Genomic DNA, 24336 nt, shown 5'->3' on the forward strand with positions numbered 1-24336 from the left:
TCAGATGCAACACTCGGTGGAGCGAAGCGCAATCGACGGCGTGCGAACTGCACGCTTCATCGATCAGTGCACCGAGATCCATCGTTTCGGGACCGGAAGAGGGTGACTGCTGCATGGCGAGAACACAGGAATGCGCACACACACACACCCACACACACCCCACACACGAACTGCTAATTTGGCCCAAAATTTGGGAGTCCTAGACGACACCGTGCGCGCTCGAGAGCTACTTGGATGAGTTGAGCATTTGGTTGCCTGCCTGACCTGGCCTACTGGGGATGATTAGTAGCAATGACGTGGCACGATTGCTACGCTACGGTTCTCCCTAGGGGTCCGTTCGATCCACAGGCAGTCCAAGTAATCTAATAAGCGATCGAATGATCCGGATTAATCGGTGGCTCATCACACATCCAATCGAACGCATGGTGTGTGTGTGTGTACGTAGATCGTCATACGAGAGACAGGGAGCTGAAGAAGAAGACCCGAAAACAGACAAAAACCATCCGACTAATGGTCGGTAATGGAACTTTTAATTCTTTTTCTCCTCCCTCTCTCTCTCTATCGTTGCCTTTTGTTCCGCACCCCTTTCTCCGAATCATTTCGGGGGGCCAGAATTTTGCGGTTCCGCCAACCGGTCCCTTTACGGTGTGGGAAAAATTCAATCAATCATATCACATGACGGAACGGGACCGCCGCCCCGATCGTGAAGTCCGAGGACCGCAATCGATCGATCGAGACTAATTTCAATTTTCCACCAGATTTACGAAAGCACGAAGCTACCACGATCGAGCGATGACGAAGACTACGACAACGTTTGAGCTGATCCGGAAGAACATGAAGACAGTGATGACGATGACGATGAAAAGTAGAATATGGTCGGCGATGCTTGGAACGATCGCGACTCCCAAGAATTTGGTGCCCAAATGTGGTGGAAAGCAGCTTCCACCGGAGCACTGGACTAAGTTCGGGGAGGCAACCTCTTCTTGGTATGTCTAATGTAGACACATGTGTCTGCCAGAACGCTGTAATCAAATCCAATTCCCTAGCTAGCCGTTGCAGTGCGTCAATGATCTATGATTGGTACTTTACATCCCATCCAGTTCCATTTTGAACAGCTGAAATCTGTATCTGTGGATCAAACCACCAGCTCTTGCTTCAGCTTCATAGCTGCCAAAAAGTTTAAATACCAAACGCTTAAAGTGATTTACATTAAGATTAAGTGTCGATAGTTGTGGCTGTGGCTTCGAATAGACGCGTTTGAGTTTCGACTCCTCTCGCCGTTCGCAGTGTCACACTTTGTCGAAAGAAATATAAAATCAAAAACCCTCCTTCCACAGGATTTTTATGCACATCAAGATTAAGATCTCGATTCTATTTTTAACTACTCTAAACCGGGAGATGAACTTAATTCAATCATCGTAAAACGGTGACCGGATCGGTATCTTTCGTCGTGGGTCGTGGCGTAAAAGCGGCGAGGAATCTAACTGTCACGCCACGGACCCAGCAACATCTCGATCACCACGAACCGATGGGAGGGTAAGGGGAGGAAGAGATGTGTTCGTTTTATTTGTCGCGCGATTTATTTCCTCTCCGAAATGTCTCCGACGTCCGTTTGACACGTTTTCATTGCTCCCGGTCCTGGAAACTTTTCGGCTCCGGCTCCAGGAATGCGGAGAACGTGATCGACATTCATTGGCCCAGGGACCCACAGGCTGTGTGTGTGTGTGTGTCCGCTTTGCTCTTCATTAACGACGCACAGCATGGTGTCAAGGTTGTCGTAACTTCGGTAATCTAATGCCCAACCAGCATCATCAACGCCGTGCGCCAAGGAATGTGTATGACGCTGGCCCCGTAATAAAAACCACCACCAAACCAAGTCCAAGTACCGTGTAACACTCTCTGCGCTCATCATCGGGCTTGTGGTTCGTTTTTTTTTACCATTTCAGGGGGAAGAACAAATCGGAGTCCGCGTCTAAAGTACGCATTCATTTGCCGCTCACCGCAAGTGTACGAGGTGTTGGTTTTTTTTTTGGCCACCGGTTGGTCGCTACCGTTCTTTATGCTACCGCGAGTACTGTGCTTCTGCTCATTAGCTTCCCATTCCCATCGGTGTTTGCATCTTTTATGTTCCCCTTTAACCGCGGACTTTAGTTTCGGTGGCGGCGGCGGCCGCGTCGTTGTCGGTGTGTACTCACCTCACTTGGCACGTGAATCGACCATAAAGCGATCGCGAGCGCGCGATCGTAAAGAAGCTGCGTGCCAGGAGTTCGGTGCCGGCCGGTTACTTATGCTGCCTGGTCTGGCATGCCCCCCCGGTATTCGGCTTCAAGCAGATCCTTGAATGTAGCGAGTGTTGGTTCTCCGCTTACGGGTAGGGATTGAGTTGCGTGATCGTACAGCCCAGACCAGGGGCTCGCGGTTACCGGGATTCGATTGAAATCCAAAAATGGGCCCACAAACACCGATTCCGCCTCACCCTAATTAATTGTATTTTGTGCCGCACCACAGGGCACAGGGACGACTCCCGCAACTTTCGAATCCGGATCCCGAGAACGACGCTGCCGACGCTGCCACAATGCCACACTGCCGTGAGCGTGAAGTAATTGATCGTAATTAAACATTCAGCACACCACCAGCACCAGCACCAGCAGCACGAATGACGGGTGCGAAATCGAAGTTCACTTTCAACGAATCGAAGATCGAGAACTGGTTCACCCCCGGGGGCCATGGCCCAAGCTCAACTCTCGTAGAACTCCGTGTGCCATGTTTGTTTATAGCGCTGCTTGCGTGTGTATGTGTGTGTTGTACACGCGAAAGTCGACCGATATACCGTGGTCCATGATCACGCCGATCACGATCCATGTGCGCGACCGTTCGGATTCTAGCGAGCGGCTAGCGAACCCGCTGGGTGTGGTCCAAGGGTCGTGTGTAACATGCCAAGGCTCACGGCTGCTGCTGCTGTTGCTGCAGCTGCTGCAGCAATAAAAACGAAAACACGAGCACAGCCCTTCTCATATCCGCGTCGCCTCGGGATGGTCGCTGGCGAGGAGCTAGCAATGAAGCGGGAGGATGAAAACCCGGCGGCCGCTACCGTCGTATCGGCGTAGCAATCGCCAATCGCCGGTGGACCCGCTGGGCTTGACCTATCAAACGGCACACGCTGCTGCACCCTGCAGCAACAACGTTTGCAACAGCAACAGCAGCAGAACAAACAGCAACAGGACGTAGCAGGTACGGTGGAGAACTCCTTGGACTTGGCCCTGTCTCCGGCTACAATAATTAATGGAAAGTTCCCTTCGCTTCGGAGAGGGGTGCCGAGACCGCTTAGCTTGAGTTGTTGTTGAGCGCAATTCGAAATCCGACATGTTGCCAGCACGAGAGCGAATTCGATCAAACTCCTGCAGGCGGCGGCCCGCTGTCAGGGCGGTGCCGGTGATCGTGATCACCTTCTAGGCCATCAGGCCGTCGGTCGTCGTCGCCGTTTTGGCGTTCAATGAGTACACCACGAGCACCAATAAGTAACCGGGCACTAATCGAACGAATCTATCGCGCCCGGCCAGGAATATGCGCATAAAATACGCATAAATTTGTCCACCCACCGTTCCCACCTCTATAGTGACCTCACAGTGAACAGAACAGCAGACGTGAGTGAACGTGGAGCGCGGGAAAAAGACGGGTAAAAACCGCAAAAGGGACCCTTATCCGATTTACTCGTTCTTGTGTCGATCGCGCGGTCACCCCCTCTTGATCATGATTAAGAAACAATTTCTCTCTCTCTCTCTCTCTCTCTTTGTTAGATCGGTGGTGGTTGAATCATCGATAAAAAGGGCAGCTTTCTTTATGTTTTATTTATGCTGCTTAATCGCAATCGAAACCACGATGCGCGGCGCTCGATTAACATACACGATCTAACCTCATGCGCGATACATCGTAATCTATACGTCTGCACACACCATCACGCCTGCGATACGCCGCCCGTGGCAATTAGTGGCCGAAAGGCTCACGTTGCCATCCACGTTGGCAGCAGATAAGCCGATACCCTAACCCGAGAGAGGGAGGCGCATGTCGCTTTCGCATGTTTGGCTTTCGTTTGTCGATCGCTCGCGTATCGCTGATCGCCAATTGATAGTCAGAGTCCTCCCGAGGAGAGCCTACCGGTTGTCGTCTGCGCAGCGATGGCCAGGTGCGATAGGCGGATGCAACAAGTTCATTCTATCCTCCCGGAGGGGCCCGCGAGGTCGCGGACCGGATTCAATTTAATCGCAAACACGGCATCGACGTGGAGCGTCCTCTGTCCGTGCGATTGCGTAATTAACGGCACGATAAGAAGCTGCAGCTAAATGAGCTGCTTTACACGAGCATTCCCCGAGCTCCGGGGCTAGTCCAGTGCTTGACCTTCGCGTCGGATCGCTGGATTGAACATCGGAAATGCATTCGCGCGGGTCGCCTTATCCGGATCGAGCGCGATTCCGGATGACATCGCGAACGTTCGCTGCAAACATGCTCTCTACAATCTATCCCGCGTGCGTGCGTGCGTGTAGTCTGTTCTTATCCCTTTTTTACGCACACACGCACGCGGCCGTAGCAGCACCAGCAACCGTTGCGGATCACAAACAAAAACGCCTCCATTTCAGCGCCCACCAAGAGATTTGTGCCTGCGCCGCGCCGCGTGCGGATTTACGGAGGGACGAGCGAACGAATTGATTAAATTGGTCTTAATTAGCGAATACCAAGCATAACTTATGCAGCCACCACCATTCACCATCACCAGCAGTAGTTGCCTCGCCGAACTCGCAGGCGCTGAACTGTCCGAGATAAATGTTTTTTCCCCCGCGCTTTTTTTACGTTCCACCACACTCCGTACCGGGAAAGAAGGGTGGGGTTGGGAGAGACACTCACATGGGTTTTTTGCCACCTCGCCCCAAAAGCACGGTAGCGGCAGCGGCAGAAAGTTATGTTCGACGATAAAGTGCAAGCGCGTTCGTCGCTTGCACCACCGTCGAGATCGTCGTTTGCTCTCCGTCTGTTTGGTTCGCTGCTGTTTGGCGTGTTGTTGATGCAAATGCGCCTTCTTCGATCGATCGCACGCCAGACTGCCTTCTCTCACTCTCTCTCTCACACACACACTCTCTCTCTTTCTGTTTCTCGCCGGTTGCTTGATGGAAGTGTTGGGTCGTATAGTAGGCGCGCGTCGCGTTGAAAGGAATGCAAACACGATCGGTGTGTGAGGACGCCCCTCGATGTGGGTGTTATTGGTGGACGTCGGTCCGGTTTGGTCTTTTAATTCCTTGTCCTCGGCCTCGGCCTTCGAGAGATCTCGGTCTAGATGAAGATTAATTTTCGCCTTCTTCTCGGTAGCGCGAATGTTCGCTTCGGGTTATCATGCGTTCAACAATTTTTGCTGGCGGTTTTTTTTCTTTTCGCCCGGCTACTACTTCTTTTCGTAGCTACCAGCAGCTACGTTACCGGGTCCAATTAAAGCGGTAAAAGTGTCTTCGGGGATGGAGCGATTGGTTGGTTAGTGTACCCGATTAGGACGATTGCTTGCAGCACCAGAGAGCAAGAGCAAGAGCAAGAGCATGAGATTGATGATGTAGACTGCGACTGCTAGACGGGCGCGTATGCGTATGTTGTATGTGTGGACTGTGTGTTAATGAGCGGAATTCAGGGACGATGTCTTCGTTTCTCGCTGCCACTTCTCGCTCTCTCTCTATCCTTCGCTCCGGTTGGTATAAATTTATTTTAATTAATGCAAATTTTGCGCCTAAAGAGCTCCAGCGACTCCAGAATGGGAAGCCAGCGCAAACCGTGGTGCGGCCATGTTTTGATTAAGAAAAACACATCTTCCATCCACCAGACCGGGGGCCAGATAGATGGGACAGGACATTGCGTGTCCGCATAGCAGCAGCAGTAGCAGCAGTACAAGAAGCAACAACGCTTCGTCTTGCGTTGAATTTATTTTCGATTATTGGCCACGGAGATCGCGCGGACGAAGGTCACTCCGGAGACGTTACAATTCGCGGCTTAATTGGGCGGCATGTGCCAAAGCGATGGCCTCAAGCGATGGTGTGGCGTGCATTTGGAAGGTTTGTCGGTTTGCTCTACGCAGTCTGTGGTCTCGTACGTCCACTTGCAGTACTTGTCACAACGACTGAAGCTGTGGTGTGTGGTCCGAAGGGACACTCTTGACTGTCGCTTTCGTGGTATTTACCACCAGTGTTGCGCTGTCTTCGCCTGGCCATTGTTGTGCGCTCCATTTCTAATGCCATTCGCTTATGGTGACATGTGTTTAATCGGAATCGTGCTCGTGCGCTCGACAGCACAAGGACCCCAAAAAGGTCCCGCGCTCCCGCTATCAACGACCTCGCGCGAAATTTGAATAATACTAAATGATGATGATGATGATGCAGCAGCAGCAGATGCTGCCGCTTCTTTTTTTGGGCTTTCTGCTTCTGCTTTTAGCACTCGGGAGCAGAAGAAGCTAATAAATTCTCATGCGACCGTCTTGGAGCTCTCGAGGCTAAGAATTAAAAGTGTCTTAATTCCCCGTTCGCTGTTCTGGTGGCCTCCGGGAGGGGGGGAGCGGAACCTTAGAACCCTGGTCCCTGGTCTGGGCCTGATGTGCGTGCGTGTTTGGGGCATTTTGTTCGAATTAATTCCCCGGATTCGTCGTCGTTGCTGTTGGCGGGGCATTAAAGAGCGGCGCTGCGCTCGCATAAAACGTGAACTGTCACTCTTGCTTTCGGGTGCGATTGCTTGGAAGTAAAGCGGCTTATATTCCGTCGCACAAGACGGAAGATTTAAGTGGTTCCCGGAGTGGTTCCCGGGTTCTAATCGGAAGGCCCACCGGCCCGGGATGCACGGAACGTACCACCGTGGTCGTACTGCATCGCTGCTGGCTCGCTTTCGGTTGTCGTGATAACATTCTAAAACACACCTCGGAACATGCCTCTGTTGTTCTTTCGCCCGGAACGACCGGATTAACGATTCCTGCCTTTTTGGCAAATTGTCCGGATGATCGTGTGACCTTTTCCCGACGTGGGGGGACGTGAAGAACTAGTAAAACTCTGGCTCCGACTCATACGTGGCGTTGAGACATGAGGCGATGCTCGACATTTAAGGAGCTTTCAATTGATTAGCTTAAACAGAGCGAAGGCATTATAGTAACCCGGATGAATGACCGACGGCGACTGCGACAATGAAAAGAGCGAAAGTCATGACGCAGTAGGCCGGATCCATCACGCATCAAAAACAGTTCAGTTCGGACTGTCCCCTAGCCATGGTGAGCATTAATTCTCACCATCACCATAAAGCCATCGCCACGGACAACATCATTATGACACCCGTACGGGCCCCGTTGGCCAGGTGGCCTTCCTTCTCCAGAGAAAAAAAAGGTCCCACGCACCACGGTTAAAAGGGACTTATAGGCAACCCGGCAACCGTTTCTGCCGTTTAGCGTACCGTTTCGGTTTGGATTGTTTGGATTGGAAAAAGGGCCCCCGGAAAGCAAGTTGTCAATCAAACTCCGCGTTTTGGGGGGCCAGTAGCTGCAGCGGAGAGGAGAGGGAATATTCAAATGACACTGACACGGTGACCATTCCGGTGCGTGCTTCTAAAACGGAGACAGAGATAGAGAGAGCTCGACAGAGAGAGAGAGAGCGCGAAAGAAGAAAAGGTAAATCCCACGGGACTCCACAAAGTCCGAAGGAGGGATCATCATCGTGATTAATCGATGTAGCTATGCGCGCGTGTGTGTGTGTGCTGACCGTTATTAGGGAGGGCATCAAGGGTGATTAGTTTCTCATAACACGCCAAGGAGCGGTAAGCGCGAGGCGCGACTTCCGCGAGCAGGGCGCGCGCGTACGCCACAGCCTTGGCCAGATCGTCTCGTGAGAGTTCGGGGCTACGGCTACGGCCACGGCCCAGGCAGTTCCCGGTTAAACATAATTACGTTCCTCCAAGCACCACCTTCACCGCGCGCGCGCGCGCACCCGCGACGTCTTCAGTGAGCTTCACTATTTTGGATGATGATTCCGGGGTCCTTCTTCTTCTCCGGACAATCTCTCATCTATTGTCATACCCGCGCACCCTTTCTCCAATAAGGCTCTCTCACTCACTCACTCTGACTCCGCACATCTGTGCACGGTTGTCCGTTTGTATTAAAAATGGTTTTTTAAAAATGTATCAAGTTTCTCTTCCCTTCTCTCTCTCTTTCTCTCTCTCTGTTGCTGTTCCAGAAGGGCTCCAGAAGATGACGCCGATAAGACGTTGGCCGCAAGAGAGGAGGAAAGGCCACCAAACAGGATTGATTTATTGTGTCGGAAGGCACTGGCCGGCGGTTTCGTTTCGCTTCGTTTCGACGATTCGTGCCGCGTCGTCGTCGTCGAAGCGTCTGGACTGGGTGGACTAGCTCTAGGAAGATCGGTATCATCCTCTCGAAGAGATCCTCGCGAACCACGACGCGAGTGACGTTTCGAAACCAAGCCAACCAGCCAACAAGCCGTCATCGGTTATTGCTGCCAGGAATTTGTGTTCCTCAAAATCGTTGGAGCATCCGAGCCTTAAGGAACCTTCAAGTCTCCATCGCGTCACGGCGATAACGGCCACCATGAAGCACCCAAGACCTCAAGCGGTGGCCGCGCACATGCTTTCGGGCTTTGGTATGTGGGGGGGAGCGACGGATCCGAATATATGATGTCTGATGGCGGCAATTTCTCATACCATGTGCCGTGCGTGCTTGGCGTTCCAGTAGCCAAACCCTCGGTTCCCTCTTGGCGCTCCTCAAAATATATGTTCAATCCAGTCTCGTGTTCCCGGGTACTCAATCAATCTAAACCCAACCCTTCTTTCTCGCTATCAGTCCCGAAACATGTACAGGCGACTCACTCCGCAAGGTCCGGGCGGGACTTTCTGGGGCATTCCTTCGCACCGCACAAGAGCTGTTCGTTTTGACAGTTTTTCGGAATAATCCGCATACCATCCGCAACTCCTTCCCCCTTTTTTGTCTGTCTTAACTCCTCTCCATGAGCGGCTTTCGCACCTGTTTCGCTTATAGGCACTCTCTGTACGACGAGTTCGACTTGTCCTCGCGAACTTGTCGAATGCCCAGCGAGCTTTAACGTTGGCGTTAGTGAGGGAACGTTTGTTGTCTTTGTGCTTTGTTCAATGATGTGTGTTAAGCGCCTCTATCCGCCATTCGTTGATCGGATTTTGTCAGTTTTTTCTGGGGACTGCTGTCCACAGACTGGAACGGGGACAACGGTCCTCCGTGCTTCAGGAGCAACCGCCAGTGCCAGTGCGAGAGTAATGGTGGGCTAGAAATAATTGGAACGGGTGGAACGTGTTTTGGAATCCAGAAACCTGTCCTCGTAAGCATCCGCGGGAATTGATGGCGGTCCTACCGTGTGTGTCTGTGTTCGGCATGGTGTAGCGGCCATATATTATCTTTTATAAATCTCTTTCCCCTCTTCTCTCACCGTACACAGGTGCAGGAAAGTATCAGCCAACCAACGAACCCGTTGTGCAGTGTGTGTGTGTCAGCTTGCAGATGATGCAGATACCTTCACTACAAGGCGGAATCAGATCATCCAGGAAGAGCTGCTCCGGCTCGCTATCCTCTTCGTATTCGCAAATCCGGAAAACCATAAATCCGCATATTGCCTCCCTAGGTGCACCGTCAGCAGCAAATGGCTTTCAACGATTCAACATGGCTTCTCCTGAGGTGAAAGGAACACACCCTGCAGTCAGCGAAAACTCCCTCCCTTCCGGGCGAACGGGCGTGAAATCGATTGCAACGACCCCTCCAAACCAACCACCAGACAGGTCTTCCCCTTGCTTCGCGTACCATGATTTGGACAGAAACATGCGATTAGGGACTGGTTCTGCTGACTGCTGCTGCTGCTGCCGCCGTCGCTATCACGAATGGATTCGATTCGTGATATGCGCTCGCGAGCCGGGGCGCGACCTGAGACCGCGGTAGAATTGATTTCAGCACCTCACTTCAGCTGTCACGTCATATGTGCGCATATGATGCATGTGGAAAAGGGGAAGGTCCATGATGGATGATTCGTCGAGTGTCGAGCAGTAGAGCGCGAGAGTGTGTGTGTGTGTGTGTGTGTATGATAAGCGAATGCCTTTGGTTTTGCCGTAGTGCTAGTGAACCTCAGATGATTCCGCAGCTCTCGACACGACACGAGAAATGCGTCATAAAAGCAGGTCAGCCTGTGTTGGCCCCGTTGGCGACCTAGGTTAATGCCTTTGGATAAATCGATCGATCGATCCGATTTGATAAACGGCTCTATTGATTGGTCTGCCGTCACGTTCAGCTGTCGCCCACCATTCTCTAGACCATAGTCCAGAGACTGGCCGAAGTGAGTCATCAGACGGTGAATTAAGGTGGTTTGGTGGTCTGGTCTGCTGTTTGGCCACCGTTTATAGTGGTCGTTGTCGTCGTCGTCATTGGTTTGGTGTAAAAGGTATCGCTTGTCGGAGCATTCGAACATGGTCCCCGTGATTAACGCCAACCAGAACCAAAGCTCCACAGCAGTCGCAAGGGGACGCCACTATACACGACACGCGGGCGCTCGGTCTCGGCTGCTGTCAGATGCATTAATATATATTTGATGCCGCACAAGCGACTCGCCTCACCTCTTTTTTTTACTATCTCTTGTATTCCTCGGCACACAAGCACGGGTCTGTAGCAGCGATAGGGTGGTGGGCGCCGATTGGCGCTCACGCCCGGGTTTATGAACATGGAATTCACCATCAACCTTGCCAAAGGTGAGAGCGGATTAACGCCGATTGGCGTGCGCGCGCGCGCTCTCGTTCATGTTTGCCTTTCCGTTTCCAGTCCCCGGGCAAGACTCTCGACAACAACAACAACACACCAGCCCAGCTGACAAGTGACAGCGTTCGCTTCAACGAGCACGAAGGGAGACCGCAGAGGAGAACGCCTGGCTCGACGCTCAATGCTGCGAATACATTTCAACATGACTTTTGTTACACTTTTCAGTCTGTAAAAAGCTGACAATTTGCACGCCACAGGCACACACACACGCACGGTGCACTGCATCCACACGAAGTCTCGGGGAGACTGCAGCAGACGCATCGATCGATGCCCCGGACTCTCTCTCTCTCTCTGCGTGTGTGTCTCGTCTAATCCGATTATTTATGCATTTTCAAAAACAACCAACCCCTGGCCACTGGTCCACAGCTAGCTAGCGTGTTTATTGCAGACGCAGAAGGTGATGTTTTTGCATGCTCCGGCATGCTCCACACACACACACACACACACAGGGCGCATGGCACGGTTGTGCGAATCGGTTCTTCACACTTACCGGTCGTTTACCGGAAACCACACCGATGGGAATTCACCGTTAGTGATAGGAGCGACAGAACAGGCCGTGTCCGTGGTTCGTCTTCACCATTAGAGATCCGAAGCTGGAGCAGCTGTTGTTGCGGATTGAGAGCTTCGAGAACACCCGGTCTCATCTCGTGCCGGGACAGCGTGGATGGAAGAAGGTAATTAGCGGACAGCACAGACCGACCACAAGGCGTTCGGAGTGTGGTAATTAGACCTTACGTGCGGTCAGTACCGCGCAAGTTTTGTGATGCTGTGGATGAGAGAGAAGCTGACCACGACCACGAGGGGGGTTCATATCCTCGTGGTTTCTATGTTCCATGTGACAACTCGCGTTGAAGCGCCGTTGACACCATCTTCTCACTCTCTCTCTCTCTCTCACGGAAGTCAGCCGGCATGGGAATGTCATTTTAATTGTTCCGGATCTTGCGCGACCTACAAAAGCGGTCAAGTCTTTGTAAAGATGAAGTAATTACTGAGACTGGGATGCGTGGCCATTCCAGCATCCAACTGAACTTCCAATACTTTCTGGGAATCGAATCGGTAAAGGTCCGCGCTCTCTATCTGTTGTTAATCCGTGCAGTGCACGCAACTAGAACATCGCCGTCAGTCTGTCGGAGCGATTTCCGAGCCGATTCGAATCGTGTGTAGCTCCGATTACATCGCGCTGATTGCGGCCGGCGTGTACCGTCGCGCTCTGCCCTCGAACTGCATTCGCTGCGGCCCATCATCGCGTTCCGCGTTGTTCCGGTTGCTGGCTGCAAAGCCCATCCGTCAGTCGACAGCAAGAAAAGTGGAATCTCGGGTTCCTCGGGGCGATTGCATCGAGCAGAAGCAGAAGGATTTCGATCCGAAGCACCGATACCGTCGGCGGCTTTCGATCAATTATGCTCGGCTTACCAAGGGCCGCCCTAATCGTTGGAGGTCATCGAATGAAAGCCGATGCCGCCTATCCGTCCGTCCGTCTGCCCGCCCGCCCGTTCGTTTGTCAATTAATGCTCATTAAAACTGACATACATATCGGCACAGCACCCAAGGCCTAGTGGAGGTCTAGGTAGAGTAGTTTCCTCTCGGGCTATTGCTAGCCGGTATTTGGCAGGGAGAACAGGTTGATGGTCGGCAGGCGCAGGGCAGGGCCACCCAACGGGTTTGATGATCGGCTCGGTTGACAGAAAGCACAGCTCCTTGGCGTAGAGATCGTGAACTCGATGACGACTACGACGACGACTCCTCCTCACTTCTTCACTCGTAATCGCACCGTATCCACAGTTCTGCGCGCAAAACCCATCCATTAAGCGCCGACCAGCGCGAGTCTTCGAGAGGGACTCGATTCAATGGGAGTCATGGCCGTGACCGATTCCAGCGAGGCGGACCAGCGAGGGTTGCGATGCCGCGATGAGGGCTGAGATTGATGATATTGATATGTATCGGTTTGGTTGGTGCGTTGGAGGCCCTTTCAACGGATCAACGGACGTTTCGTCCTGCCAGAAGGCCCAGGACCGAGCGATTGATGTTTATTGGCGCGGAGATAAATAAGCGTGGATACGGGGCGTGGAGAACGCGCCCGGTGGTTGCGTGGTGGCCACTGATTGATTCGAGCATTCTCTCTCTTTCGCTGTGTGTATGCTGGGTTTACGCAGCAGCAGCATAATAAGTGTGACTGTGGAGGGTGGTCTGCTAGTCCGGTCACTCAGATTTACCGCTTTTTTGTCGTCCAGTTCTTGCAGCCAGCCAGCCGTAATGCTGCTTATGGTGATGGTTGATGGTGTTCCCGGGGATGCTTCTGGATGCAGCACCACTAGCAACCGCCCCCATTGGACATTGGTTGCGGATTTACGTGATTTACGAGTGGTTTGCAATGCGATCGCTGAACTATACGGTACAACAGGGTGCTCGTGATCACGCTGCAATGGCGTTGTTGTTTATGGGCGTCCCCCAGGACCTCCAGGAAGGCGAAGAGTTACTAGCTATTCTTTGGGCAACATCTTAAGAACTGTGTGTGTATGTGTGTGTGGTGTGGTGCCCCTTGATCGTGTTTCTTTATGCACATCGGCGCACAGGAGCCACTCGCTGGAGAGTGATCGAATGATCGCTTTCGCTCCAGCGGCCCATGACTAGTAGCAAATAGTGGCCAGCGTGCAAAGCTCTAGAGCTCTGCTACAGTCCAGTGCTGGCTCTAGTCGATCAAACTGCACCACCTTCACCATCGTACACGATTACAGCACCAACACCGAGCAGCAAAAAGTGAATTTTAATTGCATTTCGTTCACTTCATATCCGTGTTCCAGTGCAGGGGCAGGACCTCGGCCACCACCTGGATCACGTTCTCTATCGGAAACAGCAAAACAAAAAAAGGCAACGCAATGGACCGCACCCGTTTGCTAATATGCCATTCGCGCGCGGCCACGGGGAGTGAATGTAATCGAAGGACAGACGTGTACGATGCAGACAACCATAAGGTAGCGCCCCGCACGGGTGTTGTTGTTGTTAACGGCCGCTACCGCTCGGTTGTGCGGGATAATTGAATTCAAAAGCGTATCTCGATAAGCACACGCCATGCAGCACCACCCCTGGACCCTGGACCCTAGAAGTCCTGCTGCTGCTGCTGCTGCTGCTGCGTTGTGGCTGTTAACGCCTTGAAAGGTTGCCTTCGCCAGCAGCAACATAGCAGCACCTCTTGCAAAGGGGGTTAATGGTGTTTCTGAGGCTAACATTTTCGATTTCGAGTGTTCCCCCGTCGATCATGACCACGATGCGGTACGGTGTGTGTGTGTGTTTGTGTGTCGATCGATCACGAAGCAAGGGAAGGCTAGCTGGCTAGTGACCAGAAACACAAACTGAAAGGGGCCACTTGAGAGCTCGAGAAGAAAAGACATTTCCTGGAACCAGTAAAACTCAAATGGTCCCGAGCTGCTGCAAACCGCTTTGATGTTTGATCGTTCACCAACGAGGAGTAGAGAGACCGATCGAGAGGAAGAGTAATTAAGTTTCAATTCAGTTTTCTCCCTTTCCTATGGTGACATCGATCGTCGACGATCTCGAGGCTTTGGAAATGAATTCCTAGGAAGCAGTAAAAATACACTTCGATCTACGGTGCGTGTTGGTGCGCAAGGTAGCTAACACAGTCTATGGGGCTCACTAATTGGAGCCGCTAGCCCTTTGCTTTTGGGGTGATAAGACCAAGATTCGATGACAAAATGGGTTTTCTGCTTTCTGTTTTCGAGATTTATAGCGCGGTGCGATGGATGACGGAGTATCATCTGGCGAGAGATCGTTTCGGGTTTGCTACAACATCCCAAACAGGTGGCCCCATATCTCCATTTCCATTAGAGTACGCTCAGTGTACGGTGTATCGCCGTAATAACGATCTCGACAGATCAGCTGTCTCGTTATGTTCTCAAAGTCAAAGTGGATATCATCATCACCATTACCTAGGACCGCATCGGGGTCCCCTAGCACTCCCAGATTGCACTCCGGATCGCCGCCGCTTCCTCTTCTTCTTCCCTCTACAAATTGCCACAATTTCTGCTCGAACAAAACAGCTGCCGCGGTGGCGGCAATTAACAGGCTACTACCTAACTGGTTGAGTTCGTTAAGAGTGAAGTGAACATTATTGCCGTGGCCAACATTGTACCCGGAGTTCGCCGGTTTTTTTTTTGCGCGTAATTTCCACGCAACCGAGAGTACATCCAGTTGACCTAGCTGAACGCCACCCTGTCCAAACGGCAACGGTTGTCAGTCAGTATACGATGATGATGCCACGGCGCATGGAAATTATGCTGCCGCGAGGCCATTGCCACCATAATTGCCCTCGAGGGGGGCAGGGGCTTGCTAATCGTAGCGTGCAGTGTGCACTGCAGCTGCAGAAGGAACGCGAACGAAACTTCCTCGAAGCGTTTAATGACCGAAGGCGAAATGACCACATTTGTCCAGAGGCCGGCCCCGTGCGAGATGTGCGAGAATGCCAGTAAAGGAGGGGAGGGGGGCTGCTGATAGGCAAATACCTTGTGCTATCCAGCGGTTCTTTTGCTACTCAACTAGCGACTAGGAAGGGACTTTACCACCTTGCGAATGGTGGCCCCGGGTTGTGGTTGTTGCGGTTGTTATTGTTGTTGTTGTTGCAGCTCTTTAACTGCCTGCCTCAAAATCGAACAGAAATCCCGGCGCTCTTCCTCACTGGGCGGGGTTCAAGGTGCTAATTAAAGATGGACCGTAACCTAGGAGCGAGCGGTGGCCATCAACTCGTCTCGCGCGTGAAGTGAAGTGCAGAAAGCCGACCAAGATGCACCAGATACGCGAGGAGTTCAAGGCATCGACCTGGCCGGGATGCTGGCCAGGTGTAGGTCAGAGGCTTCAGTGGATTGCACTCACCGCGTGCCGTTTGAGGTGAATCTGGACCTCGCTGGTGCACTGTGACAGCTCGAACAGCAGCAGCAGCAGCAGCAACGAGAGCTGTCTGTTCCCAAGTCTCTATTTCAATCCCAGCTGTCCACCGATGCCAAGGTGTGTGTGTCGATGTGATTGTCGAGCAACGGTGAGGATTATAAAATATGAATTTTAAATTAATGCAATACAAGGCACACACATGCGCGCGGACAGATAGACATGTGGTTGGTGTTACTGTTCATCTGTTGCTCACGTCGCGGAATCGGCGGCCGTCGTTGAAGTTGAAACAGATTTGCCCTCGATCTCGACGACGATGCTGCTAGGAAAAACCGGAGCAAAAAAGGTTCTAGCGCCTAGGATCGTGCACCGTGCACTGGCAGCATTCAAGAGTGCATCTTGAAGACCAGGTGCTGCTGCTGCTGCAGAAGCAACTCAATCGTCAGGGCCAGCAGCAGCAGCACCGTTTGTGCCGGAGATTATTACTTCGAGCTCGGGGTTTATGACAAGCGCCTGAGCGGCCACTCCAGCGGCCCCGGCGAAAGTACCATCCCCTGAGCATCGCACCCTTACTTTATGGCGCATAATTATGGGTGCACTGCGGCTGGCTGGCGAGCGATGCGATCGGAGTGGATTTGGTCAGCTGGCGCATTGCTTCTGCTGCTTCTGCTATCCACAGAGATGCTGATAACTCTTCTGAACCTCCATCGCAGCCTCTCGCACGGAGTGTTAAATTATAGGTTTCGATTGGAAAAATTTATGCTAACCGATTAATCGTCGAAGAAGGAGGATCAAACAGAGCACAGAGAGCGCGAGAGAGAGAGAGCGAAAAGAGTGAAGGAACGCTGTCCCGCGTAAGGTCATTAAAATTATGCTCGAAATGAAACGCTGGCTCGCCTGGAAGTGGAAGTGGAGAAATATCGAAGCAGCGACGGGAAATATATGTTGAGAAGCTTCTACACTCGCACGCACACACCGATCGGGATGGTTGTCGCTGGCCGGTTGGCAGTTAGCGCTTGACAGGATTGATCGCTCAATTTCACTTGCAAAAAGCGAAAGCGTTCGAAAGGGCGTTCCAGCAGCTGGTTCAGATGGTTGTGACACGGGGGGAGGGGTAGCATAAGTTTTATGCTGCTGCATTAATGCGAACTAATGGAGAACGTTCCTGTCCTAGAGGACCGCACGGGGAGATTTTTTTTTCTGTTTTAACGAAATATTTCATCTTAAACATTGAAGCCCGTGTATTAATCAGGTAACACATACACATACGCACCAGAGGTACGATTGATTGTCCTCGATTAGGTTGATAATGTGCCTACCAGCCACACACGCACCATTGAGTTGGAACACTAACCCGTCGATTATGTCTCCGTTAAGCCGTGACAAAGGGAAGGGAGGAAAGAGCGAAGAAAAGGATAGAGGGGACGGGTAGAAAATGGAAAATAAATTGTCCTCGTTGAATAGCAATTTCTCAAACCAACCATCGAACCATACAATCCTGGGGCGCACCTCAGATGAGAATGTGATCACAGCACAGAACATGAATGACAAGAACGATCGCGAAGCAAAGCACAACACAACACAATGCGATCGACCACACGAGCAGCATACATGGTGGTGGTGGAGGTTTGTTGCCAAGATATCCTCTTAGACCTCAAGTAGGCACCAACTGCGGTCGCGGAATTTGCATTTCTCGTCGATAATCTCTGCAGCGAAGCAGCGTCGAGTGCAGCATATTACTTTGGCGACAGCCTTTTGCAAGCCCATGTCGCAAGCATGTTGTGCCCACGCACGCCCCCGAAAGCGATTTTTGATTTATCTGCCAGCGTGCGTGCGTCGGGCATCGGTTGGAAGGACCGCGATCGCGACGACGGGCATTGCGGCAAACTCGCGATCGAACGCGATCGATACTGCCTTTAACTCCGCGATCCCTTTGTCTTGTGCGCGAGTCACATAGTCTCGGTCACAAGCTTCGGTTTGCGACACATTGCTCTGTCTGTCATTCCGATTCCAAGGTTTCGATGCTTACGATCTCGAGACCCCCGAGACGATCGCGACTGATTGCATGACTGATTTCTGGTACTCCTCACGATCGCGATAGACGCAGCATTATGCAAAGACCCCCAGGAACCGGGAGGTGTCTGGGGTGTGTGTGTGGTGTTGTCTTCTGAGCCGATCGGATCCTCGGTGAACCTCGTGGATGAAGATCTCAACCTACAACCCGACGGTGCTGACACTGGTATGTGGCACCGTGTCGTTGCAGCAACAGTCCAACAACAGTGAAGGCGAACAAACAAAGTCTTTCCCCTCGGTTTGTCTAGGAACATTGCTAGAGGTCCACTGCCGGTCGTCGAAGGAGTGTCCCATCGGATTATCGACGATGAAATTAATCTTTTATGCTCGAAACCCGAAGGCAAGGTGTCCCTCGCTCTCTGTGGACCCCGGGACGGGCGGGATCGTTGATCGTGCTCGATGGTCTAGCGGTTCGCTCGTCTTGTGCCTTGTGCTATAAATCAATCTGCACTGCAGCAGCAGCTCTCGCTGGCTCTCTCTTTCTCACACACACGATCGAGAACACAACCTTGGAACCCCGGCGTTTGCTGCTCCAGTGCGTTCTGTCACCGTGAATTCGGTTTCGATCGGCGAAAGGGGACAATCTGATCACCGATCGAGAGGTACGCTTGCTGCTTGGGACAAACATGAAAGACTGCGACTGTGACAGACGCCTCGAAACTCCGGACCACCATTCCGGACAGGATCTGGACCAAGACAGGCCGTGGGGGCCTGGTGGTTAGTGGATCGTGTTACGCGCGTCAGGAGCGAGAGAATCCCGTCCAAATCGGGGTGGGTGATCTATGGCTTGCTAAAAGCTAACGTGCGTCCTATTAGCGGTAGTGCTGCTGCTACGACGTCGTCGTCATCTTGGAGTGCTACCGGTGATACCGGCAAAGACGGATCGCCGTACTGGGTATCTGGTTGGTTTCCCCTTTTTGGATTTCGCGTTCGCGAAAGAGCCGGTCCGGTTCTAAGGTAGCCGAAACCGGGGGTGGGAGCCGAGGTGCGTTTGTCGGCAAAAGCCCACCCCCCCTGGGGAGGGAACATGAGCTGCCAAGCGTCGCTAACGGACGGTTGCGCTAAGCGACAGTGATCGGTGTGCGAAGTGACCGACCGACCGACCAACCGACCGCCAGGGACCGAGAGGAATCGGATTTTACCTAGGTCTCTCTTTACAGCAATCTGGTTTCCCTTTGGAGAACCAGAAGAAGAAGAGGAAGAGAGAAAGGACGGGGGGATCGAAAAGGGATCCAGTTTCTGATGGGGACTAATTCGTTCCATTACTTCCTAGCACGCTCATACGTACGGTGGCTATTCGGAGTCCAGTCCGAACGGTCTACTGTCCGGCCACCTCAAGGTTCCCCGGTTTTTTTTCCTGCGGTGCCGGAGGGGTGCCGGAGAACACGAAACGAAACATGTTCGCTGCTAGTGCGGTGGCAATTTCACGCGCATATCAAGTCATTAATAAACCAGCCGGGCTCACCAGCAACCAGCAACCAGCAAGTCAGCACAGCTCTCTCTCTCTCTCTCTCTTTCTACCTGTGTCGTAGGACAACGCCTTCCAACGGACGCCACCATCCGGCCGTCCGGCCGTCTATCATTAATTACTGGACCTTTGGCTGGCCGCACGGTTTGCAGCGTTTGCACTCGATTTGCCAATTGGAACACCCTTTGGGTCAAGCGCGGTCTGCGCATCAGCATTCCAAAGCACGGTCAAACTGATGGCCCGTACATGATGAGGGCAATCGAGAGCTAGATCTAACTTCTTCTAACAGTGCAGTTTTATCTTGTTACTGTTTTTCGCTCTCGGATTAGGACATACACTGCCAGGCGAAGCGTAGAAGGTCCTGAGGTGAGTCCCAGGTACCTGGGGATTGGACAGGTTTCCGGGCGCGAATAAATTGAACTGGAAAAGATGTTTTCACTCGCCACCAGTCAGCGGAATCGCGTGACGCTCGGCAATTAGAGGCTAGAGGCTAAAAAGGGGAGAGAGATGGGGGTTGCGAGTCCGCATCCGGTGCGGTAGTTTTGCGCTCGATCGCCCAAGATCACGGGTATGTGCCTTTTGGGGACGTTAGACAGGCGTACATGACATCGAATGCGATTGCCAAGAGCGTTAGTGTGTATGTGTTTGCGATCATCTGTTAGTCGGTTATACGTTTTGAGAGATTCTCTATAGGGATTGAGACATGGATTTACGACTCTTTGATCCTGAACTCCCGATCTCCATACGTCATGTAGGTGCAGCAACAACAGCAGCGCGTAATCCAGACATTTTTTTTTGCGAAATGGAATGATTTAACGGATGAAAAGCGAAAGGAAGGGCTCGCGCACTTACTCGTTGGTGAAAGGTAAAAGGGACCGGGAGTTGGTCCCCTTTTCATGTGCACTAAAAGATCAGGTGTTGCTGATCGTCGTCGTGCAGTTCGCCCACCGGACACCGTCAAGTGTGATGCGCCATCACTTGCAATCCTTCGCCACGCCATGCACCGCGAAGTCATTTTTCATAAATCTTTTGCACCGACTTCATCGACGACGACAACGGTGGCCACAAGGGGGGAATGTCTCCTTTTTAAAAATCAGAGCATCCAGTCCAAGTCCAAGAAGTGAATGTAAACAGCGAAGGTGCCGCCCGCTCCATTAAACTCCAAAACAAAAGCGTCCGAAAAGGGAAGAGTGCAGCACAAAAGGATCAAAAACAAGAATCGGAGAAGGAACTGGATGCATCGCTTTGACAGCCGAGTGTGCGCGCAAAAGGGTGCGATAGCTGTTTGTTTGTGCTCCGGAGCCGCCCCAAATCTCGGCCATTCAATCCTTTCTCCGGTTGCGACCACACACGCAACAGCGCAGTGGCCGATTCGCCGATTCCGTCTTAAAAGGACGACCATCATCGTGGTGATGGCGATGCGGATGATGATGATGATGATGGCGAGGAGCGACAGTGCCTTTCGAATGCATGAATCGGCATTAAATCCGTCAAAATCCCGACAGCAGCTGTCACTGTTGCCCAACGTCGCAATGTTTGTTCTCGGCAGCGATGGTCGATGAGGTCCCAGGAGAAAGGCCGCCCCAAAAGCCCAATCAATCGTTCACACTCTCCTGCCGGGGACTAATCGATTGCGAAATGTTTGCTTCGCGCGACCGAACGATCGCGCGAACGATTGATCTACATTCACCCGCAAGCTTTAAGACGCCCTCTTCCGCCCTCCAAAAACCGCCGAGCACGCCGAGGGAGAAGGGTGAAAGTAATAATTAACATTTCAACAAACGGACAGATCGCCACTCACACATATGTGAGTGTGTGTTTGCGCCATAAATCTGTCAAAAATCCTTCCCCCCCGCCCCTCCGGAGATCGTGGATTAATGTCAAATCGCCGCTCGACTCGACGGTCCGGAGGTCCGTCCGGAAGCCAAAATCCGTTTTGTGTTCTTTCCAGAGCGAGAGTCCACAGAGCGAGTGATCGAGCAAGAACAAAGGACGCCGCCGTGATGGTACAGGTGAAAGGCGTTTTCCGCGATCCACGGTGGACGGTCTCTGCTATCTTAATAGCGTAGTCCCTGACCAAAGGGACATGTCAACAGCCGTGCCGGTCGAGGACACGCAGGACACACACACACACACACACGCGCGTTAATGTTTCTTTTCACTCGCGCACGATCGCTTAAAACGCTCGTAGCGGGGTTAAAATGTGTGAAACGTGCAGTTCTCCCGAGAAGTTTCGGTTTGAAAGCGGTGGCTCTGCTCGAGCATAAATCAATTTGCTTCACTCGGCCCTGCGCTAATGTCCACCGTCGTTCGTGGTCGTTTGATTAATTAACTTTTCCTGAATGAAAACTTCCCTCGAGAACGCACTTGGAAGCCGGCATTGCGTCACGTCAGTCATCCGAAGTGGCGGTTCCTGGTTCTTCCTGGAAACACCGAACCGAAACCAAGCGTTGGCCAGATGGTGACGAACGTTTCCCGAAACTCCCAAAAAAAAGATAATTAACGATGATGATTATCACAAATTTGAATAATAATTAAAAAATAATTAATCTCCGCTAGAACATGGAGCTATTAGCTAAGAGATTGAGCTCCTCTAGCTCTAGCTAGAAAGAGAGAGAGAGAGAGAGAGAGAGAGCGAGTTAGAGAAGCTTCTAGTTTCGCCGGAATTCTGAGGTCCGTCTCCGGGTGCCTACGCGTTAATAGATTTCTCTTCGTACGCACCGGCCAGAGGAAGGGTTTGCCGGGTTGTTCGGAAGGGGAGAAGGGGATGGGGGGGCTGAAAATCAATCAATCGAAGACCCCGAAAGAGCCCCGGTCGCCCAATAATGGGTCTCTTGTTTTAAGACCTCGGCAGACCTCGGCACAAGCGTTTTTTTTTATGATCTAGCTAGGTCTTTGAACTTTGCGCGCACGTTCCTTCGTACGGAGTCTGTCGGAATTGGGAAGGCCTCGTCCGGAGAGGACGCACATAAAACATATTTACGAGCTTTATCCCCACCGCCCTCAGTCCGGTCGGTCTCCGCTGTCCTTGCAGGTCCCGGCTAAAGGGGGAACCTCATAAAAGACAAAAGACTGAGATGCGCTGCAAGAGGGCCCACTCTTTTGGACAATTTTCGGATGTCGGATGTCGTCGGAGCGCTACGTCGTGATGTCGTGGCCTCTGGGAGCATTTTTATGGATTTATTGGAGAACGACGGCACGCATCAGCAGCGGCACTTTTCGGCCGGCTCCAGATCACCGGTCCGAAGTGATCATCGCCATCCGTCGTCGTCGTTGTTGTTGTTGCTGTTCGGTGCTCATTTAACATCTCATTAGTCACCGCGCTGCCGTTGGTTGGCCGGCTGCCTTTCGGGGTGACGATCATGTTAAGGAGTTTTGTCACTTCCGTTCCCTTCCGAGGTTGCGGTGTTCGTCAAGCAAGTCGAAAGCTTGTGAAAGCTTTACACAATCATTCCGGCATCATTTCCTTTAGGGCGAAGACATTCTTTCCAACTTTAGAGCAAACGGAACATTCTTCATCCATAACAGATTCTGCGGTAAAGTATCGAATAAATCGAATTTGGGCGCGGGGGATTCGACAAATTTACGCCTCGCAAAATACGGGAACATTGTCGACGGCCACAAACGGCTTGTCGCAAACTTTGAGATTCTTGTCGCAATCTCTCTCATTATGGCACAGCTAGTCAAATTGGGAGAAAGAAGCCGGTCCAATTAAATAACTTGCGCGCGCGGCGAGCGAACCAAGAACAGGAACCGCACCCCAAGTCCCAGCTGAGATTGATCTTCTCAATATATGCGTTGCGACCATCTCGTTGTGCCATAAACAGGTTTTTTTTCTTCATTCGAGAGAGAAGCGATAATTGAGCATACTTTTGCATCGCAGACCAATTCGGTGACAATTACTTTTTTGTTAGTGTGAATGTCTCTTCCCCGACCCCACGGGAGGTGTTTCCCTCCCGATGACATATTACTCTGTCCTTAGCTTTGGCTCTCAGGTACCGGAAGATGATTGTTTTGCTGATGTTTTGCGGTGCGAGAGCGTCGTCTAACAACCACGACTGTCTTGAGAGGTTTGAGGCTGTTCTACCAGAGCAGCAGAGGAACCAGTTTCGATCGATCGATCGATTCCGGAGCCGCTGCCAATGCCAATTCGGGCTGCGGGCTGAAGGTCCCGAAAATACTGGAGCAAAAGGCGGGCCCATAAAAGCGATCGGAATCTGGCGAAGAACACGGACGGACCCTGGACCAAGGGGTTCGCCTACACGAAATTGGTCCGTCGCAATGTGTCGCCCTCTCCGTGCACCCCCGAAGTGAGCTCGTAAAATGAAGACATGCTCGGGTGAGGCAGCAACATGCAGTTGGTGATGGGGAAGAGGACGTTCCATGTTCAACACGGAACAACCTGGATAAAATGCATAAAAACAGTGAAAAGGTCCGGCGCATAAGCCTGGGCACACCAACGGTGTCTCCTGGGCAGTCCATGAGTAGTCGCCCCCGTTCTGTGTGTGTGTGTGTGTGTCGCAACTGCATCAAACTGCATCATTGCGTAGGATCAGCGTTGTCTGGATTTACAAATTTATTGCTCTCACACACTTCGGGCTGGCTGGCAGGACTGGCGAGACATCACCGTCGGGGTCGGAGCTTTGGGATTTGTCCTCCGCAAATGCTTCTGCAATGCCCACTCGAGGTTGTGCGACACGCACGCGGGCAGGGGACCAGGGAGGCCTTTTTAATTAATTCCAGCTCTCCCCTAATTGGTTCGATGCAGGCCATCATCAGCACCGGGGGAACCGGGGGACCGGTGTTTTGGAACGGCTGCTTTCGCCAAATGTGGACCCCAAAAACTCCAACATCAACGTCTGCATCGTGTTGTCGCTCCAATTTGCTGGCACAGAACGAGCAGAGATTATTATTAAAACCATTTCTCTCTCTCCCTTTTTCATTGTTTTAATGTTTTCGGGATGAGCTCGGGGTCCAGTTCGGTGACAAATGATCCCAAATTGGGGTATTCTTCCTCGAATGATGATGCTGCAGATGTATGGTGGTGCTGCAC

At 52.1% G+C, this 24336-nt stretch overlaps 1 protein-coding gene across 1 annotated transcript in view; it reads right to left on the reverse strand.

Moving 5' to 3' along the window:
• LOC125955302 (fringe glycosyltransferase) overlaps positions 1-24336 on the reverse strand; it is a 106811-nt gene that overhangs the window by 12269 nt on the left and 70206 nt on the right. The gene's annotated exons all lie outside the window — the stretch shown is intronic.

This window comes from Anopheles darlingi, chromosome 3 (assembly GCF_943734745.1).
Source record: "Anopheles darlingi chromosome 3, idAnoDarlMG_H_01, whole genome shotgun sequence".
In the NCBI taxonomy this organism is placed as follows: Eukaryota; Metazoa; Arthropoda; class Insecta; order Diptera; family Culicidae; genus Anopheles; species Anopheles darlingi.